We start from the raw sequence: 18,858 nt of genomic DNA, 5'->3' as shown, positions 1-18,858 counted from the left end.
CCAACGCTTAATATCGTGACTCTCAGTTCTTGCCGTAATTTTATTAGCTCAATTTGGTTTAATTGTTTAGTACACGTGAATAAATCGCCCAGAAATTACCAGTATACAAGAGGCTTATGGCTGAGTCTCTTCAATCAATAAAAATATATTTTCTCACACTCGGTTAATATTTTGTACTGAAGATATCTTTTGACATCTATGGCAGCTTTCATAGTTAGTTTAAGCCATAATCTATCTAAATGTTGCACCACCTGGAAGCCACAATTTGGCGTTTTTTTTTTTGTTTTACATCCAACACTTACCGTTAGAGTAACGCGGTCAGGAATTATTTCACACGACACACTCTAGGAACGAAGCGAAGTGCCTAGGCCCAAATTCGAATTAGGGCCATCACAAGCTTCCAACTGTTAGTTAATAATCTACCCATTGGTCGATATGGGAAGATCTATTCTAATCGTTTGTAACGTGTCAATCGCGACTGATCCTGTCAGGCTCCACGCTATGCCTTTGATGCCCAAAAAATCAAAGTGCCCAAAATGCCCAAAAAAGTATCTAACGTTTTAATTATATATATATATATATATATAGCTTGAGTTTTCATCACTCGTCACAGTAGCATTGCTCGATATTTCAGTTGGCACAACAGTATGATTTTGCCTTATCCGCTTTAAGGACGCCGATTTAGCTAGCTACTGCATTCATACAATCTCTTTAGGATACAGTGATTAATAGGGTGACGATCCTATACTAACGAAATCGTCTGCATTGAATTAATTTTCTTTTTCCTAGTCCACATACTGTGTACACATACCTGTGTAAATAAAGATTTTTTTCTTTAAAGGAAACGGGGAGTGGATCTATTACCTTTAAATGCTGTGTAAATCGAAACAAAGCCTATTTTGTCGACAAGCCGGGGTTCGCATAACAATATTTTGGCAAACTTCTTTAACCGTAGCGAAATGCAACTGCTATCTCGGATGGCGTGAGTCTGTTTTCAATATGAATCTTTATAAACTTACTAATCAAAAGAAAATACATGGCGTTCTTTATACAGCTCACTACAAAAGTAATGATCTGATGAAACGCAAAGCAAAAATTTGCAAGGAAGTAGAGCGCTAAATACTCAATAGAAATTAATTGATATGTCACGTGCCATTTTGGCGTGCCTGAAGAAATAAAAGACTTCAATACGTAAGTTTATTGTTATTAAATTTTAGCGATCGTAAACGTCGGTCAACGATGTTTCTCTCTTAGGTAGGTATTCTACATGTTCAATTGCATTTATGATATTAAAATAATAATCTAACTTCCTAGTTTGCCCACAAACTAAAATCTAGCTGATCAAGACAATAGAACCTATTGAACACCCGTTTTTATAGAATATAGTTAACGGTTCTATAAAAACTAATGTTTACGGTTCTTAAGAAATACTTGACGATACAACTAATCCGCCAACGCTAAACAAAACACCGTTGTAAATAAGTACAAAAGCTGTTGTAGCCATTTAGTAGTAGCCTGATTAACAGCGGTAGTTTTAGCAGATACGGCTTTAAACGAAATTATTTTTAAGCAATATATTTATGTTTCTACCTAATGAACAACAATCAATACCGTTCCTAAAATTTCACATCTGTAAAAACGATTCTATGGCTCTGTGGATCGGTCAGCGGGCATGTAGAGGACATATTGGTTGCTATAAGACGCTCAATGATCCGTACTATGTATATCTAGCCTTTAAAAAATTCTTGATTTATTTAATAGCCATTAGAGAGCTTATGTAACCCGGCGTCATCGATGTTAAATAGTAGATTTACATGCAGCTAGGATTTACTTAGAAGATTAACTGTGCATTTCAAATAAATAGTCTAAGACTTATACGAATGCGCTAACCCATAGCAGACAAGAGAGAACCATTCATAAATAGATTAAATATGTGCTATAATCCATATCCGCTAAGAAAAAGTTTAGGTTTTGCTTATATTATTTTAATCCGATCAACAACTTCTTCTGACAGACGAAAACCAAAGCAGTGTTAAAATTAAATCATGTTGTTTCGTTTCTTAGTTTTACCCATTCTTGCATAATAGTCTGATTTTCGACTTCTTGTCTGTTTTCTGTCGCCAAAGCTTTTTACGCTGAGCATATGTGGTTCTTTAGTACGCATGTATATTTTCTTTTTTGTCGCAGAAACCAGCATAAAATTTTTCCTGCAAGTAGAACCCAACTCAGCAACAATTTTGACCGGGTCTTCTGGTAACCTTTCACTGTCACAGAACACAAGATACCCCAAAACATTAATCCTCGACCTTAAAGTTTTTATGCTGAAAGTTAACGACAAAAGGGTTGTTTCTTAAATATACCATAGCTCCAATATCCAAAAATTTCGAAATTAAGTTTATATGAAATGATAGCACATAATGGTCAATAAATTAAATTTCTTTGGGATGTCAAGAGGATTTCCCGATTCTGATGGTAAGGGCGGCTATAGTGCTAATGCAAATAGGACAAGAGAAGCTGAACCCACAATTTATGGGGTACTGTAACCATACTATGAGTTATAGTACGTATTTTTATAAATTAAAAGTGGAGATGTTATTATGCCGCAATATGCTAACGCTTCCATATGTATAACCAGGATATCAAGACAAAACTGTAAACCAGCTAGCGAAATAATAGTAATAAGGCAGCGAATATTGCTTGAATTCTCCACCTTGCCTACCCTTTTATTACTGGTACAGACTTTCATGGTATCCGTAATAACTGCGAATAGTGCTTTGAAACGTCATCCATAGTAGTGAATTACTAACAAGGCCGTTCCGGTCAGAAGATACAGTTGCTGGAGATAACAAAACGCTAAACTGGTTATCAACCAAAAATAAAGTGAAACAAAATACTGGAAAATTAAGGTGGAAGGACATATTCTTTTATTGGAATATACCTTTACCATCGTTATATCAGACCTTTAAAATAACCCAAGGTATTCTTTGCTCTAATATTAATCACAGTTTCTCTGTGGTCCTGACCTAGTACGTCTTAGCTTACAACACAGGGCCTTCAAACCGCCCTAAACTCGAAAAAAAAATAAGGCTTGCTTTTTCAAAAAGTAGCTAACCCATACTAACCAAGTTTAATAATGGGCACCATGAATAATTTGTTTATATAGAACTATCCACTGTCTGTCCTGTAATTTGCATTTTTGGCAGCGTTTATTACTTTAGTATGTTTAACTGCAAACTTATATTATGGTATTATTATTTTATAATAAATGCTTATTATGGTTCGTCGGTAAGTCGTTTTCATAGAGCGTTAACCACGATATCCTCTGAATTTATGACTGCTTTAAAAACTCGAACTGTCAACAAATGCCAGATTCTAATAGCTTGCGAGGACGCACAGATGTCTTTCGCCAAACAAACAGATAGATTAATCATATAAACAATCCATCCATATTACAACGTCAGTAGTTTGTTAGGTTAGGTCAGGTCAGGTCAGGTCAATTAATTTTTTATCGAGAAAGGGGTGCAACTTGAAACCCGATTAATAACAAAAATAAAAAAAAAAGTTCATTGAATGGAAAATGAAAATATACAAGTGTGGTTATTTACTTTTTTGGTTAACCGAACATTTGTTTCAAAACCACAGTTTTTCAAAGGCCACACCCAGTGGTCGGATTAAATAAAAACCGTTTTGTTGCGTTGAAAATGTTAGAGTTGCTGGCATATAGTGTTTGCCTAGTAAGGCTTATTAATTGCATGCATTTCTAAAGCCGCACAAATTTATCTACACATAAGGATATCTGTGAATGTGATTTCTGCGTTCCGACATTATTAAGGATATTTGATAACGTTCTTGATTCCGTGGCAGCAATTTAAGCTCACCAAGTCGTGAGTTCTCTTAAAATGCAATAGTCCACATTTTATAGCACATTATGAAGGTGGCGATTGCGGGTTCTGAAGGTTTATCCCATCGACTAAAGGCTATACCCACATAGATTTAAAAAGAAATCCACTATTTTTCTATTGCCACACCTGGACATTTTGTTACAGGGATGAATTAATATTGGCTCGCTTGTTCTTATCAAGGCCCGATAAGGGCCGCTTGATGCCTTAATATGCACATTGTTCTGCTTTGCACCATTAGCACCCGAACCCAATTTTCATCGTAACGAGCGGACACGCCTTAATTTCTTGCTGATCTGACAAAGTTCTCTGACGCATGATCGGAGGTAAACGCGCACGCTGCAAAAAAGATAGCGTTGTTTACAGATGTACAAGAGGTTACAGTATGTAACCACGCTGAATTCGGATAACATCACGCGAATTCATATGAGGTACTGATGCAGTTTTTTTAATTGCTTCTATCGTCGTACCCGGACAGCGTAAAATAGGAAAGTTAACTATAGTAACGATAGCTTTTTCGCTCATGCAGCGACACGAAATACCTTTGTAGTGAATAGTTTCTCTTAGGATACTACAGTTGTTAAAAAAAAAAACGTGGGCGTTAATTCATTCTGTTATTTATCCCACACTACAAACAGATGCGCCAGAACTTCGTAGTCAAACTAAATGCCAATCGATAGAAACCGCTTAAATATTGTCTCACAATATATTTCCTTCCCTGCATATTATATAGCAGCTGTTAAATTTTGAATTTATTTCAAGTAAAGACGTCTCGCGTCAAAAGCAAATTTCACACAAATAGAATTACATAAGATTTGGTCGGCCAAGCCGTTCTACAGACGTTGGCCTGTCTACTCGATTGATTCCGGTCGATACAGCATGCCATAGAGGATACGCACACCTTGAACTTGGAAGGGGTCAAAATCATCGAGTAATTGTGCTCGATACATTGAACTAGCACAAAAGTTGATCAAGCACAACTGATTAAATATTTGCCCGATTGTTGATTATCACGACGCATCTTTATTACCTGAATGTGCATAAACACACAAACCTAATATATGACTCTTTTATAGATATTTGTCTGCTGTTTCATAGTTATATTACAGAAGCGACCATTGATTTATGATTTCATATATCGTGGTCTATAACGTCGTGCCGTATATGTAATAGCTGCCGACACTCCTCTGTCCAAAAAAGAGGCGGTCACGTCACGTGTGAGGTGCAAACATGAACTCAAAAAGACGATTGCGATGCAACAATGATGTGTTATTTCAATGCTTCTGTGAAAAGTGCTAAGGACAAAAAAGTATCGGACGGGCAAATCAGATTCAGAGAAGTTACGTTTGATCTTCCCCTGGGCCTTGTGAGGCTCACAAGATCTGCCAACCTACCTTGGCTTCTGTTAGCATTTGTTACTGGTGCCTGTGCGTCCACCTTCATCGATGACATTTACTTCTTTTAGATTATTGATCACTGCCATCCATTTAATGGTGGCGGGATCCCACAAACTCATTTTTGTTTTTGTTATATTTTTAGTATGGCTCACGTAGATCACTTTTTGCATTAGTCGACACGCATCACATCACTTTTTAACGCTCGAATCAGGGCAGCCTGTTTGCTTCGTAGCATACAATTTTTTTATTTACTTTGTTCTTGAAATATTATTGTCATACTGCTGCAGCATAACCGCCTTTATATTTTTACGGACGACCAATGTGTTTGTGTTGTTCCGGTTGTAACTATTTACGGTCACACTTGGCGCTTCAGGTAATATCTTCCTTGCTGTCCCGCTTTAAATCCGCTAGTACTTTAATAACACGCGCAAACGAAGGAAGAGTTACTCAAACAGTAACTTACATGTTTGACCTCTGAATTGATTACTTCACTTGCTTGCGGTGAAATTCAATAAAACGTACATACTAAGACTGTCAATGTTAATTGTCACTGTTTGCAGCCTGGGATCTCAGTGTATTTTGTATCGATTAATATAAAAGCAGCGACCGTACTATGACCATCACGCTTAATTATGCCCCTTAAAGTGTATGTAGAGGCTTCTACTGATAAAGTATCACATTTTCTCCACCTATTAAACGCTACTAATCCAAGCATCAGATGCTGACGTCTTCGTACGTTGTCCTCTCCGAGATTGGCCGCCTCTGTGAAGTTCGTACGAACACGTGAGTGGGAAAGCAAGCCGCTCAACATGGAGAGGGTCAACGCCCTTTCCCGGATATTCGGGAAGAGAGTAGGAAATCTCATAGACTGGCGTGGTTAAATTCTACGAAGTGCGAGCTTAGGCAAAGCACCTAATTATAGCAGAGTAAGTATTACACGAAACAGTGAGAAGAATAAACTAAATGGGCATTGCATGACTGCGTATCGTGTTTCCTATTCTATTTTTCTAACAACTGAGTATCTGGTTAAAATGTCGGATATGGGTGATTTGGGGGGTTGCTTTTGTGTGAAACACTTGCTAATTTAGCTATAAGCAGCAGATAAAAATTAAACGTTTTTGCCGTTCATTTAAATCTAATCGGCGTAATCGGCTCTAAGGTTATACCGAAATTGGCTAACAACCATCAGGCATATCTGTCCCTTTATAGTGACGTCAGAATCTGTGGTATCGAGGACTTCTGAACGACCGAAGAATCTAGAGATACGCACATTAAGATCAACGTATCTGTTTAAACGGGACGTTGTCATCTGTGGTAACAGAGCTCCTTCAATCCTCCAAAGTATAAGGCATATTATATTCTTTGGCTGCGTGATGTACACTGCGCACTTCGATTGTTCTTGTCGAAGCAGTCGCCCATCCACGCTATATGTTTCGCCTTTTACGTCCTATAGTCGTTTCATTGCACGACTGGGCCGCAGCACGAAACGAAGTGTGTATAAGCCTGGATTCGAGTCTAGACCTCAACTGATCTGCAGATAAATACACCCCCCGCCAAGCTATCACGGGACTGCGGTCGAGCGTTTAATGTTTTTAGAAATCTTTAGATCCGCTCGCTGCTCGTGGTCCTCTAGCGATGCGGTAACCGATACGGTTTTTGTAGTCCCATACTGGACCAGGCTCACCAATTATTGGAATCTTCTACCTTTTTTATTTACTAATCGTTTACGTACTAATCCTAGGTAAAATCCTTAGTAAAAGAAAGTATGAGGAATACTGTACTAAAGTAAAACTATGTGCGTAGGTTCGATTCAATCGATATGTGCAACCGGCTAAACAGATGCCTGCGGGCTCTTATTTAGAAAATGTTCTGAATCTTTACTTAGAAAATGGAAAAGTCGTCGTGTAACAGCTTATCAATTGCAATTAAAAATAAACAACTTTATAGCTGGCGGTAGCAATTTTTTCCAAGTGGCAGGTATATAGCATTTATGAGCTTGCGCACTCCTATTCCTTTAATGACTCATCGCTTGAAATAAATCAAAATCAACTTTTGAACGCCACCTTTGACAAAAATATTTCTATGAAAGGGCTTTAGTAGCAGCGTTACCCTCAATTAATATCTAATAAACAATGAACACCTAGAGGGTTTTATCTTAATTTCGCACTCACACACGTGCACAACGAGCAAAATCCTCTACATTTTCTTAACGCATCTAATTTAAATATTACAACCAGAAATCACTTGATAAACGCTGCAGAACAGCATAAAAAAATAGAAAACCCAAAATCGGATTATATATTATGGGAATTAAGTTATTTATTTGTACCTCTCGCCATTACGAGTTCTTGTATTTCGTCAGGAAGCTAATTAGCCTGGTTATCATTGCGTTATCTTTAGCAGTTGATACAAAGCTTGACTATTCATCTACACATATTTTCATGCTAGTATGCACAATTTTTTTAAACGCGGCTCGTAAACACAGTTGATCTATGCATGACCCTCGGTTATCTTCCTTCTACGACCGGCTTTTGTATTCTTGGAGTAAGCATTATTTAGCTTTGTTTGTGTTTCCCACCATTAGAAGAAAACTCGACCTCTGCGTACTTGTAACGGAGCAATAGCTGGTCAAATCTTACTTTGTCTAGATTAGAACATCTTCATTTAGCAGAATAGGCACATTGTAGAAAACTACTCGTATGTATCAGCGTCTTTTTTTTAACAGGTCATTTTATACACACACATATATAGTGATTTGAAAAAATTGCTGTCTAGTGATTTATTAAGTGACGCCACGGACCGTGATTCACAATGATGAATTGGCACAAAAGGAAACGCTCAAACTTTTAGTGACTCCATCGCCGAATGCTATAGGACATGTAGGTGGCGTTATGTCCGACCGAACTACGGAGATATGATTAGGGAAAATGAATCGAGCCCACGATGGCGAAAAGAGACAGTTACGTTTAGAGATCCGCCACCATAATCGTTCCGCCCGCGTGACTCTGTTTCGGGTATAATCTATTATATGCCGTGTTTCACTTTTTAGTGAACAATGTGACATGAAATTTTGGGAAAGATTTGCGCACGATAAATCAGCCATACACTAATGCCCTTTAGTGTTTTTATCGTTTGACTAACTGAGGTTATACGGAAAATGTTGAAAATGTACAAATCAATGCACTATATCAATAATCTGTTTGCTGTTTATATATGGATTATTATTTAGATTCTATTTGGTCATTCAATAAGTAAAGGGATTTATTCTAGATTGTTGGCGTTCTAAAAGGAAAACGTTAAGAAACAGATTCAAAAGACTAGGAAATCTAACAGTTTACTCGAGGGTCATACACGCGAAGGGATGAACTGGGTCAGACTATATGACGATATACATAAGTCCAAACGGCGTTAGCCTTATGATAGGACACACGAGCTAAATTTAAGCTTTGATATGCAGGCACTGATGCCACCGGTCCACACGAACAAATCTCCCTGGCAATACCACTTAGTTAAGTTTTTTAACACTGCCAAGAAGAACATGTTTGCATCCACACAGGATGACCGAAGGCGGGAACAACAGGCTTGTACGGGACACGTATCATCTCGATTTCAAAACGATATTCAAGTGGAGGAAGCATGCGTGATGATCCGTTTCACCAAACAAACATATTCTTTTATTCTGTAATGATATAAAATGAACAACAAGTATGAATATGTAACGTATGAACCGCCATATTCGTGCGTATTTATTTGGGCTTTTGCCCATGCGCATCGAATTCAGTATTTATGAATGAAGAAATATACCTATCAAATAAAAAAGTGTGTTGCGCATCAAAACGTTTTGCCCCTCATAAGTACGCCTTCAGCTCCACCGCAAAGTGGCTGTCATCGACTGCCGAGGTACTGATCTAGATTTGTTCGAGCTTTCTAACAGCATGCCAGTCCCAAGCAGATCGTGACCAGTATGTATACGGTGTAAGTGTACGAACCGAGTTACTGTGACCCACAAGCTTGATCAAAACGGATTTTCTCAGATATGCCTTTAGATCCAAGTCGATTTTTGTTAAGGAGTGAACTCTGAAAAATTCAGAACAAATTATATGCATATACTATATGATTATGCATTATTTGGTTAGTTAGTCATGAACTTGATCAAACCACCCTCGTAAACAACAGCATAGTTGAGATGTAGGCGTATTAAAATGCATCTTAGCAGTTTGAATTAGTGAGTGAAGATACAACGTTAGTATCTAAAACGCAGGCCAAATAAATGGTTTCTATTAAAGAGAACTGCCGAATTATCTTATTTAGCATTTAACAGAGAGATGACAAGATTAACGTTGCCAAATCAATTGTTTGCGGTCTCACGGTACAGAAACTCGTAAGCCAAATTCTCGCACGAGTGTAAACGCACCGAGTCCCGTGCTGTCTGAAATATTGCCCAACGGCAGCACCGCGCGTACAACTCAAAGCAGCGATTCTCAGAGCAAAAATTTTCAGCTCAAGATAAATGTTCAAGCAACGAGTCAAGCATAAGTATTTTGATTTCCTACGTTCAGTATTGCCAGCAAACGTTTAAGATAGTTCAGCTGGATAGTTTCTTTTTTTATACACAAGAAGAATTTTGACAAACCGCCACATTGGTCTATTACGAATTAAATCCAAAAAAAGCTTTAATTAGGATTTAATATGTTTTGTGAAATGGCGGAAATAATCAGAAAGATAAGCGAGACTGAACAACGCTTTTTACGCTCTTCGTATGTAATGTCCGTAAAATTACTAATTAATAGCTCATAAAAGATAGATTGGAACAGTGTTTCGGAGGTGTCTTGCTCGTTGATAGTCTTTTTGTCATTTGCATCAAATATAACTTGCCAGAATTTTACATACGGCCTAACGTACGACAGAAAATTGCTTGGAATACCTCCTGTTCAAAATATCGCTACGCCAAGCAGGGATATAGACGAAGCTTTAACTTTAAATGAAGTAAAAATGCTTTTTGTTTTATATAATTGATTCTATTGTGTTACAGTTGATTGTAAAGTCATTATTAGCAGAAACATCGTTAAAACTATTAGATTTCTAAAGCCTGTACAGAATCCTAGAGCGTGAGCTACATCTATGAGTGGTGATGGAATGACTGAACATGAATAGAGGCCTCTTTCATTTTTCACACGCTAGCACAAACAAATTAAAATATAAACTTTTTTCAAGTTAGTAAAACTTCGAATAGAGTAAGGTTTCTTTTTTGGCAGGTTTAGACCGATCCATGTATAGATATATATATAAATTTGGAGCATTCAATTAATCGACTGATCACCTCGAAAGCTGCGTTTTGATTGCTTGCATATCTGCTTAGATATGCAACTGCTTTTTTGTCGTCCATTATTGTTAGATGCATTGTTGTGCTTAAGGATAACAGCTCTGAAAGCACGTTAAATTCAAATGAATGTTACAACCTGTTAGGTCTACGACGTCCTAAGAAGTGCGACGAGGTTCAACAAGTAATACAATATTTCTGGCTAAGTAAAAGGTCTTGGTTTCAATGCATTGCATTTTCTTAATTATTGTTTGGTTATAGTTCTATAAGCTTGGTGCAATGTTAATCTCTGTATTCTATTTTTTAAAGGTTTAGTGCCTACCTACTGCGCAATGTAACCAGCATTGAAATAATTAAAGCAATGCTTTAAATAACCTAAACTCCTTAGATTCAAAACTAAATGTACACAAGTTTCACTTTGTGCAGCCACCGGCTGTTCAAAAAACAGCAGCACTGGACGTGAAGACTTAAATTATCTTTTTTAAATTTATTTTTATTTACGTAATGAAAATTACGGATGTTCTCGATAGTATATCAGCTTTGGTCAATATTCTTCAGGTTAAACCTTATCAGAATACTTTGTAATGCGTAATAACAATATGCGACATAAAACATTTACTTGGATTTCCTCAAAGCCAACACATAAGGGACCACAAAAAAGAGAAAAATAATTGATAAATGTACAACACTATAGGTATTGCGTTCTTATGCGTTTCTGTGTATTATTTAGAGTAGAGCCTCAAAACATAGAACTCGCTTATTATGTTGTATACCATAGCACTACTTTATTCTTTCCACGATGGATTTATAGGAACTCCTTCCTTATATAGAGATCTCTGACGTATGCGCATTCGCTGCAAAGGTGTATGCACAGACGCTTTAGCTTGTACGCAATACAGAATGTAACGCAGCTTTAAGTTTAACGTTATATACGTATAAACTGAAACCAAAAAAGCTAAATGTTATTATTTCGTTTTTATTTACTTGTTCTATGTTGCTCTGTATAGGCTAGCCCAAATATTTGTACCAACCTCTCTTAGTTAAGGCTGGTCGTGTTGAGTATGCATGGACATTACCCCTTTCGTAATTTCTTTAGTTAGCCAGTTTCGTAAATTATGTTCTTCTTCTTGTTAAGAATTCGGCGGGTGCCATCTGTATTACATCGCTTTTGCGAATGATATGCATGACGCGTCGATGCTTTTCCTCCTACCCAGGTTGGCTACAGTATACAAAGACTCACTGGATAACTTTAGCCAATTAAGTGTTACGACATTATTACAGCATCAACGAGATTGTTCCGAGTGAAAGTTTGTCTTCCTGGTTTTTAAAAGCACTGTCGTTGCCATACTATGTTGTGTAGCCTCAATATGGCGAAATAGGTACCTGAGGATATCTCGTAGGGCTTATAATGCTCACAACGATGCTCTGAAACTGAAGTCTGGCAAACGCTGTAAAGCTTCCTTATTTCAAACAAACTGCTAGCTGCAGGTGAAATATATGGAGCGGGTTGCTTTACTCAACAAAAAAATATGATTCTCGTTTCCGTTTATTGCCGTCGATAGCCCCGTTTAACCGCCGGGCTCTGGTAAACATATTCTCGCTAGCCGCTTATCGTAAATATAAAGATCTTGTTCTTTCTAGATTGAATGTCCGACTTAGTGAAGGGATTAAGGAGAAAAATTCTGAAGTATCTAGGTTGCCTAAAAAATAGCCTGTAAAAATAGCAGAACTACGACGCAAAACTATATAGTTTCGCGGATAAGCCGTAAAACCTCAATCTTAACATTGACACTTTAAGAGACTTCTTAAACCAGAAACAAAGATCCTCGTTGAATGTTCCAGGTCTAACAAAACACTAATCCTAAAGATCGAGAGGAAGACTAACCTAGAACTCAATAGAGTTCGGTCCACCTCGAATGTGATGAAAGTCACGAACCCTATTTCAAGTTTCACGTCCAGTATCGCAGTTGGGCATTCCAGCATACTGGTTCTCAGCACGAAATGAAGTGTGTCTATACGCGGTGTCGAACTTGGACCACATCGTCTAAGATTACACGCAAATACGTTACCCCCTAAGCTATCACGGGGGGGAGTGAAGGACATAGACGGCACCAGCGTAGCTGATGAAATATGTGGCGGATCGCCATTGTTCTTATATTGTAGTGATAAAGGTATTGAAATGGAAACACCCAGGCCAGAAAGAATGGCGGATGCGACAGCATCGACTCAATTACGCGAAGCTTTAGAAGTTAAAATTATAGCTTAGAGAGGACTATTCAAGGTGTTTAAGCCGCTTGTTTGGTTGCAATAGCAAGTATGTGAGAGTATAGCTATCACATATGCCTCAACTCTAGCCAAATAGGCTTTAAGAGGTTTCTTGACAATGTAGGAGAAAATCTGGGCAAAAGCAACAAAGCGGTGTCCGCTAGTTATTAAAACGCCATCGACAACAAAATAGCGAACGCAGCTCGCCCAGATGAATGCTTCTTCCACTTGAGTAATTGGCTCGGAAGAACCTTTGGTTAATCGATAATAATCGGACATAAGTCTAATTTCCTTGGGCATAGTATTTATAAAATTCATGAATACATCTTCGAATGTTGTCGATACAGTGCCCAAAAACTGCAGGATGTTAGCAATGTTTTTGGATGTTTTCGGTCCACTGATTGCTATAATACTCATCAGCGCAGGGGCTGTAGTCACTTCGCCTGTTTTATGATAAATACATAATAGTATTAACCTATTTAACCCTGATACAATATAAGATATTGGAAAATATGGTGTAACATTCTCCAGACGATCAAGAACTTCTTGGGACAGAGCTACAAAGGAAATCAGGGCAACTTGACCATTGATCACCCCTTTTTTGAGAATGAAAGCTCTGTACTTGGTATTGTAGCGGTGGCTTGTGAATGTGGCGTGGCTGAAAAGCGCTGATTACTTCGCTTTCGGCCCTTTTGGTTTATTTTTGTAGTATAATTCCTGGCCGTGACACGGGCTCCTGTCAAAGCTCGGCATACCAGAAACGTGCGAGTAATATCATTTTGAACTCTATCGTTAGAATAAATACAGATATCAGCGATAGCCTTCCCAATATGGTTGACTACAGGGATATGACTACAAATTTCCGTGCCCGTTAGTGACTTAGATAAGAATGTAATCGACCGCCCCTCTAGGCCTCTCAAGTCTTATACTGATACTAGTTACCATGGAGGTTCAAACTCAAACAAGCGCGTATCTGGAGTAAGTGTCAGTCCATTTCATTTGTTATGGCGCAATCCAATATTTTGGAGCCGTCAGGGCCCGTTTCATGAAGTATCCTTCTTTCATATGCTACGAGACTACGTGGAGGGTTACTTGGTGCGACTGGAATTACGCAGATATTTCTATGGGTCTGGTTGATTTTAAACCTTGATGTTTCCGGGTGTACATTGGCCTTTTTGGCACGAGCAGTACTTTTGAACCACAGTAGAGGACCGTATAGTACTATAGGTTCGGCACTCAAAGAGTTAATCGCCTACGCGAGGCGTTATTGGGATGATCAATATTTGGTAAAACCTTGGCAATGGTGTTCGCTGCTGTGCGTATTTCGCTGTTGCATACATGGGTAGGTCCCATTAGGTCCTTGTTGAAGTATCCCATGATAATACAGAGGTAATATGTTTGCCTATTAAACTTAGAACCACGTGAGGTGGTCGGCGTTGGAAACTTGGTACGGTCTTATGCTCGAAGCCAGTTGTTTAAAGTAATGCTTAACGGCAGTAAACCATTTACCTAGGTCATTGTTGACGTAGAATCCCATTAGTATAATTCCTTCACATTTCTTAAAGGCTATTAAGAAGTCGACAGAAACCATTTATCTTCAAGCAGTATTTTGCTCGCTGAGAGCTCAGCCTCCGTTGCGGTTGTGGCTCCAGATATTACGGATAATTTAAATACGCGAGTAATCCTTTATCCTTAGAGAGTCCCCTTAGAATTAGAATGCCATCATGCTTAATGTTCCATAAGCGCACATCCAGTATACAGACCTTAAAAATCCTTGTTGTCATGGGCAAAGACCTACAGTTTTGCCAGACAGAATTTTTTTGTAAGACAGAATTTTTTGGAATTTTTATGGACTTAATTTATGGACTCAGACATTTTTATGGAATTGTTTCAGAAAAATAATCTGCACAGTGAAACCTATTGTCTGACAAGCGCGATTCGAGATATCAGATTGTTAAAGGTTCCAAGAGTAAGAAAAATGATATCCAGCAAGAAAGAAGAACGATTACTGACGCTAAAGGTAGAGAAAACGACAAAGAAGACCCGTAGCCTGGTTTTAAGGGTCTTAAAATTTTTAACCAGGCAGGTTCATGGAGGGGGCGCGTTGGGGATCATTCTTGTTTGCATTCAGTACAATTTCAGCCTCTATCCATTCGGTTAACAGGCGGCCGTGCCGCCACCTTATGGACACTTTCAATAATTACCCGAATAAACAGAGTTTTAGCAGCTTTTATTAGAACATCGTCGGAACCCAGCACCTCTCGCTGCTTCAGTCTTTCCATAGAAAGTGGTTAAATGCCTGGCAATAAGACTTAACGAAAATCCAAATAAAGCTCTATGCGTGAAGAAAACGGTGCAGAAGACGGGCTGGTGCTGAAAGCGCATTTTAAAGTTTTCTGCGGGACTTACATCTCGGCAATAGCTATGAACGTATAATTAGATAAAGGTAATTGGAGAAAAGCACAATAAGTGTTTGCGAAGCTTCCCTGAGCCTTACGTGGCTACAAAAAAGAGTTTCACTAAGAGAAAAAGGGAGACGACGTAGAATGAGGGTCAAAAGAAGGTGTGAAGGTAATGAGAGAAAATGCTGGTTAGTATCCCACACAATTCTGGCAAATACCTAGAAGTGAAGTGCGGTGTTTAGGAGGAGGATCACTAATCTCTTAAAAAATAAACTTGCATCAATTCTCAGCTTCGAAGTTACGCACTAAGCAAGTGCTTTCCGGCAAGTATGAAGCCGAGTTTTAATCGAGCTGCAATCGAATAGAACGTTTGCAAATACGGACCTAGGTTGTTTAACAAACGAGGAGTGATCATGCAGTACTACACACTATTCGTGGCCTAGTGTAACTTTTCTCTTCATCTGCGCTTAATCTCTAATTCATGTTCTGCGACCATTTGTTTATTCATCTCATTTGTGATATTTTCTTTTTTTTTTTTTGAAATATCGTGATCCTAGTCGTCTTTTTATTGACCAGTTTTCTAGTCTCATAAAATCTTTTATGTTTGCTTCTACCGAAATGAACGACAACGCGAGCGCCTTTTTTCCATTGCGTTCCCCTTATCATTTATTCAAATTCTGCGCACGTCAAATTTTGTTGCCCCCGGCCATAACCAGTCTTCGCGACTTTTTAATATCACAAACAATATGAAGCATCTTCGTGAGCCACTAACCAGATTGTAGACACTGAGAAGGTAAATTCTAGTGAGCGTAACATAAGCATTGATATTCTTTGCAACGGAAACGATCGACCGTTTTCTAGGGACATGTTGCTAATTATTCCTGTTGATAATTGATAATATTATCTATTACAAATGGATTCCAACAGTCGATTCCAACAGCTGGGAAGGGCATTTCTAGAATTTGTTTGTGAAAAATGTTTTTCGGTTATCATCCTAAAGTCCAGATGCATCACCCCATACATAAATGCCACAGATCAACAAATAAAATAAGCTTCATTATCGTTAGGTATCAAATCTATTCCTGCTTGTTAACCGGTAGTAGCAGGACGTTCTTTCTTGTTTCAAATGACGAGAACTGATCTCAGCAAGACTTCGTTGGTTTCACGTCAACTGCTAGAAACATGTGCCATTCCAACATAACCATATATAACCAAATTAAATAACCAAAATAATCACACTGAAAATGGGCCTATACAATATACCGAGTCACACGTAATACGTATGAGTACAGCTGTCCAAGTGAAGCCAAATTGGACGTCTTCAGTGCGACAGGACGACAATTAGTCGCAACAGACACACAAAGGGTTAACTTAACAATAACAAAACGAAATACGTTTTGAAACAAAATACGTTGTTTCGAAACAAACGAAGCAGTTTTATTATATGATAATGACTGTTAACCATTTTTATAGCTACTTCTTAGCCGTCCTTTTACGATAGGCCTTAATACATTCGTCTTGCTTTAGGCATTTTTCAGATTGATAATTGTAAACGTTTTACAGGCCCTGGTCCAGAGTAAGTACTTGCATTGATGCTCATATTTCAACTTTAAAGAGGAGCTTCAATTTTATCCACCGCAGGAATGGGAGACTCTGTTGTTTTGTGTTTTTTTTTTCTTTTCCATCTTTAAGCTTTATCAGAATTATTCGTCACATCTCTTAGAGATAACTGCCTAGCTCTTTTCATATTGAAGCACCTTAACCGCAAAAGTGTCAGTCCTGAATCAACGTTCTTCACTTCTGCTTGTTTCTCCTCAAGCAGTGTGCAGAGCTTCAGTGCATTAGCCACGTTGTCGCACATATCGGCGCCGGATGTGACACACAAGTCAAGTGGCGTTTTCTTTACTTTTATAAATATTCCATTGTATACATGTCTGGCCAATGAGGACCTGCAGCAGTAGGCAGGTGCAATTCTTTTTAGGTCCATCACGTATTATTTTCTTTCCCTCTGATACCAACCAGTTCTCGCGCCACGCAGCCACCCTTGTTGTGCTTGCTCACTTATAACTCCGCGAAAATCTTCTCTCTAAGTGAAGTCTTATCCTAGTACATGTCTCCGTGGTCATTGACCAAGATGCCTTATGACACCTTTTTCCTCAGGACCGTGACTTCAATGGGCAGGGTAGTTCAGTATTCTCAACTTATGTAAAGAAACAGTACTTGTTGCACTTCACTTAAGTGGCTCTAGTTCTCTTCAGTTTTCGCCGCATGGTGAACTATAAAATTTACGACAGCAGGTAACTTTCTCATTCTTTTGTCCGTTCCCCGGACTTTCTGGAGCTCTAGGCGTGTTGGTTCGTCATCTTAAGAGATTGCTCCACATAAAAGATCCGATCATGGCTGATTCCCATAAACTCAACGGCCTTCTCTAATTAGACCGGGTCGACGTTAGAGCTTTCGCACTTCTTCCATGCAGTATATACTATGGTTACTGTCTTCCCGAGTGCTAAATGTAGGTGGTATCTGTTGGTCCACCTTGGCATACTGCCCACCGCTGTGTTTAGTGGCAGCAATTAGCAATGTTACAACGTCTGAATAGGATACGGTGCTTACTCATTCCGACATGGGTAATTTTTTTAGATAATTAATAGGTGCTGATCTTCGGCCCGGAGTGCCTCACAAATCCTGGCTTTTTTTTTACACATGAGTGTAAAAAATTGTGAGATGGGCGCGCTTGGCTTTGAAGTCACGCAACCACTTTCTTGCATAAGTAGTCTGAGCACAATGTCCTATGCAATGCCAATCCATGGTCGAATCTTACGGCTACTTGGCTCGCAATAATAAGTTGATGACACAGAGATATCCCCTTTGCCTTCAGTGCGTCCAAAGCCACGTTCAAGTTCATCGAGTTGACAGTATTTCGTATGTTTAGGATGACAGGCAAGCAGCGATCTCTAGTCTTTCCATTTCTCTTAAGTATATCTCGGGACCAGTGTTACGTCTAAAAGGATCGATATGTCCCTCCTAAAATCAAATTGGTTTTGACAAGCTCTCGCTTGCCCTCCACGATGATAGTCATCATTTTCATGATAAGGGCTTTAAATATATTTGTATTCACCATACTGGGGGGACAAAATGACCTGTATAAATTTAACAAACGTGCCAGGCAAATACGAGTCTTTCACAAAAACAATCCTCTTGCATCAGTTGAGTGGGTATTTATCAACAAGTTTTAGGGTGGTTGATCAGTAAGTGCTTTAGAGTCACCGGTGGTATCCTATTCGGCCTCGCTGTTTTCTCTAAAGACTATGATCGCACTCGCCTCTACAACCCCGTCCCGGAGCAATTTAGTACTATCCTGAAAACCAATCTCCTTCCGTATCGTGCTGCTCCTTTTCCAAGGGTCGCCTCCCATCTCTCTAACAAATTGTTGCCTTTTTTTCTCTTTTCTGCGTTTGATTTTATAGCGCAGATTGTTTATGCTTTCACTCAAAGAGATGTCCGCTGCCAAGCAACGTGGTCATCTAAGTTATCTGTATTGCATCCAAGCAGCGCAGTCGCAAGCAGGTAGAAAT

General features: G+C 38.7%; 1 protein-coding gene across 11 annotated transcripts in view; it reads right to left on the bottom strand.

Annotated features, from left to right (window-relative positions):
• Positions 1-18,858, bottom strand: part of LOC111263465 (RYamide receptor) — a 154,247-nt gene that overhangs the window by 130,109 nt on the left and 5,280 nt on the right. For 3 of the 11 annotated variants that reach the window (XM_086969632.1, XM_086969633.1, XM_086969630.1), the window contains exon 1: positions 5,294-6,081. The exons of 7 other annotated variants lie outside the window; for them this stretch is intronic. The gene's annotated coding sequence lies outside the window, so the exon portion shown is untranslated. Of the gene's footprint in view, positions 1-5,293; positions 6,082-8,472; positions 8,976-9,285; positions 9,374-18,858 lie in introns of those variants that run through there. One more of the 11 variants, XR_002682250.2, reaches the window with a different exon arrangement.

This window comes from Varroa jacobsoni, unplaced genomic scaffold (genome assembly GCF_002532875.2).
Source record: "Varroa jacobsoni isolate VJ856 unplaced genomic scaffold, vjacob_1.0 scaffold_767, whole genome shotgun sequence".
NCBI lineage: Eukaryota > Metazoa > Arthropoda > Arachnida > Mesostigmata > Varroidae > Varroa > Varroa jacobsoni.
The sequence above is the reverse complement of the archived record's forward strand: the minus strand, read 5'-3'. Positions and strand labels throughout refer to the sequence as shown.